This window comes from Mandrillus leucophaeus, unplaced genomic scaffold, assembly GCF_000951045.1.
Source record: "Mandrillus leucophaeus isolate KB7577 unplaced genomic scaffold, Mleu.le_1.0 Scaffold317, whole genome shotgun sequence".
NCBI classification, from domain to species: domain Eukaryota; kingdom Metazoa; phylum Chordata; class Mammalia; order Primates; family Cercopithecidae; genus Mandrillus; species Mandrillus leucophaeus.
Genome location: NW_012103332.1, coordinates 352,767 through 356,275, shown reverse-complemented (window position 1 = coordinate 356,275; position 3,509 = coordinate 352,767). Strand labels below are relative to the sequence as shown.

Sequence of the window (3,509 nt, the reverse complement as noted above, 5' to 3'; positions counted from 1 at the left end):
GATCCTGGGAGGACCGAGTGAGAGTGTATATAGAGAATACCCAAAACAGTGCTGGCACATAACAGCTGCCCCACACGCCTTAGCCACCCTGGGTGCCTCAGTCTCTCCTGTGTCCCTTTCTCCTCCCCCACACCTCCCCATCTGTCACCCCATTCACACATTCACACCAGCCACAGTTGGCGGGCATCCACGTTCTCTTGAGGGTCTACCTGCTCCTTCCCATCCTCTCTGTCTCCTCCCTCACCAAGATTTTCTTAATATTCTAGGCTCTAGAGTCCTAGAATGTTCCAGTTTCTAGCACTCTAGAACATTCTAGGCCCCACCAAGCATGTGCCTCTGTGTCTTTGCTCACTAGGTTCCCTCAGCCTTCAACACCTTGAGAGCTTCTTTGGAGGCCCTAGCAGGGGTGCACAGCTACTTATATACCCTTGGCTGAAGACCAGTCCTCTCTGTCGGAGATGGTCTTAAGTGCAGCTTTGGGAGCGACGCGCACAGAGTGGTGAGGGAGGAAGGGGACACCTGCCCAGCCAGCCAGATCAGCCGAATCAACTTTGGCCATCAGTGGGGTGACAGATGTCACAGCCAGATCACCCTCACATTCCCCTAGTCTTGAATACCTTTCCCCATCTTCTTCACCTGGCACTTTTTCTTGTGGCAGGAGATGGCAGGATGAGATTGTGGTCTTCCATCCACGCAGGTCAGTGACAGTCCTCAGCTCAAATCGCCTCCTCTGTGAAGCCTTCCTAATCTCACCTCCCCAACCAGGTGGACTCCTGTGCCCCATGGAGAGGTAGACATCCACATCCCACAATGGCCCACCCCATTGCTCCGTGCTCACCTCCAATTTCCTCCCACATAGGAGCTCCTGCACAGTAGACAGCCACTGGGGCAGGCTCGTGGGGGCAACCTCCCACACTTTTTGAAAGACTAAATGAAGGACTAACAGGAGGTGGGGAAAACGCTGGCTTGGCAATTAGGAGAGCAAAGCTTCCATGTTCTTCCACACCCCTAATCTTTGTCCCAGACCTTGTCAGGCCTTGTTTTCTATTTGAGGACCCCAGGACTCTGAGAAGACCCCAAGCCAACCTGCTCAGTTGCCGGCTGAAAACCTCAAACTATCAAGAACATTGACCATGGTCTCCTTGGGTACACTCAGGAGGTTTATGAATGCTCCAATTACCCTGTAGTCTCATGGTAGGAGAGAGAGATGGAATTGGGAAGAGACCTGAGAAAGTGTTTTTTTTGTTTTTGTTTTTGTTTTGTTTTGTTTTGAGATGGAGTTTTGCTCTTGTTGCCCATCTGGAGTGCAATGGCGGGATTTCAGCTCACTGCAGCCTCCGTGTTCTGAGTTTGGGCGATTCTCCTGCCTCAGCCTCCCAGACAGCTGGGAATACAGGCACGCACCACCACGCCCAGCTAATTTTGTATTTTTAGTAGAGATGGGGTTTCATTATGTTGCCTAGGCTGGTCTCAAACTCCTGACCTCAGGTGATCCAACTGCCTGGGCCTCCCAAAGTTCTGGGGTTACAGGTGTGAGCCATCACGCCTGGAAAGACCTGAGAAAGTTACCATCATATTTCAGTTAATGAAATCCTTTGACAGCTTTCTGTTTTGAGTCCCCTACTGCATGTACATCTGCAGGGAGGCATGGAAGTGAGGTGGGTAGGGGATGTGGGGAGAGGTGGTGATATACCCAGATCCTTACAAACATCTAAAATTATTCAGGATTCATTTTTTAAAAGTTATCCAAAGATTAGATTCCCGGAAATGGGGAGAGAGTTCAGCCTCTGGAAGATTAACACTGTGCAGCTGATTTGTCCAAGTCCGACAGATTTTTCTCCCCGAAAGACTGCTGCGCCTTGGGACCCTGTAATGATACTGCTGGGAGCCCCAGCCCTCTTGCTTCTCTTTCCTTCTCTCCATTGTCTCCCGAATGTCCCAGCCTCTTCCTGGCTAGTAGATGCTGATGGCCCTGAGTGACCATCCAAGTGGCTCCAAGCCTTGGATTTCTCTCCTAGGAAACAGAGAATAATTTTTCTCTATCATGCTCATAGGGAAGATGAGGGCTGTGGAGACAAAACGGGCTCAAACATGAGAAATAACAAATTTCCTATTAAATGTAAAATGGTGAAGAGGAAAAGGAAGTGAGCAGAGAGCTGGGACTTGTGGATCTGAGCCGTGGCTTCCTCTAGTTCATGAAGGGATGGACCTTGTTTGAGTCACTCACCATCTCTGGACCCTGGTTTTCCTGATGTATAAGTAAGTGTTTTGGATCTGCTCATTTGGGGGATGTGGCCAGCTTCCACCTTCCAGATCTTGCATACCCCATTTCCTGTCCTAGCAGCCCTGGAGGAAAGGTTCCCATCAGGTTTGGTGAAAGTTTCTTTCCAAACGATACGGCCATGGAATGCTGGGTTGGGATCTACTCGGAGGCTGCGGCTCCCTCCACCTCCGAGACCACGCCAGCAGACTGGGGCTTTCACATTTTGAAACAAGCTATGGAATCTGACCTGGCCTGGATTTCCCGGTAGTGGGGTTATGTCCTTCTGACTTGGCCATCTGAAGTAGGACCCCAGGCAAGAGGACACCTTCTCAGAAACTGATTCATGTTTATGAAAGTCATTCATCACTGTTCATGGCAGAATTTCCTCCAGGATTGGTTTCTCCAGCAGTGAGCTGTCACGCCAATACCACGTAGAAAGCTTGGGGGTTGAGGGTGCTAGAGTCTCGGGCCAATCATGATGTAGATGCGGACATGAGCTCCAGTTCCTTCCTGGTTTTGCCACTTCCTAGCCATGTAGCCTCAGAGAAATCACTTGACATTCCAAGTGGGATGGGGGTAATTGGATCACGGGGGCGGTTTCTCCCATGCTGTTCTCCTGAGAGTCAGTGAGTTCTCACAAGATCTGATGGTTTTATAAGTGTTTGGAAGTTCCCCTTTCGCTCTTCTCTCTACTGCTGCCTTGTGAAGAAGGTGCCTGCTTCCCCTTAGCCTTCTGCCATGATTGTAAGTTTTCTGTGGCCTCCCCAGCCATGTTAAACTGTGAGTCAATTAAACCTCTTTCCTTTATAAATTATCCAGTCTCGGGCAGTTCTTTGTAGCACTGTGAAAACAGACTAATACACCCCCAAACCTGGCTACCCCATCCATCAAAGAGGGACAATAATAGTGTGGCCAATAATTAGATTGCATTCCCCCAAAGCAGATCCCAATACATAGATTTGATTAAAGTAATTTATTTGGTGATGACCCAGGAGTCAGGGGTCAGGACCAAGAAGTGAGAAAGGAAGGGAGGTAAATTCATTCAAGTGGGAAGATGGGCAGGTCTTCACCGAGGGCAACCAGGCTTGATCCCCCAGGAGCCTCTGCAGGAGTACATGGAACACACCTCAGAGCTGCTCCACTGTGGGGTGAGGAACCTGGGTGTTTATCCATTATCTGTGGGCTGCTCTTAGGATGTTAGTGCCTCAGAACGCCCCACCTACCTCGTGTGTGAACCAAGCACGCC

The 3,509-nt window shown here is 49.9% G+C and overlaps 1 long non-coding RNA gene across 1 annotated transcript in view; it reads left to right on the top strand.

Annotated features, from left to right (window-relative positions):
- The first annotated feature begins 345 nt into the window (after nucleotides 1–345).
- The window catches only part of LOC105545046, a 75,856-nt gene continuing 72,692 nt past the window's right edge, over nucleotides 346–3,509 (top strand). Inside the window, exon 1 of the long non-coding RNA XR_001006858.1 lies at nucleotides 346–697. This is a non-coding gene — a long non-coding RNA (uncharacterized LOC105545046). The remainder of the gene's footprint in view (nucleotides 698–3,509) is intronic.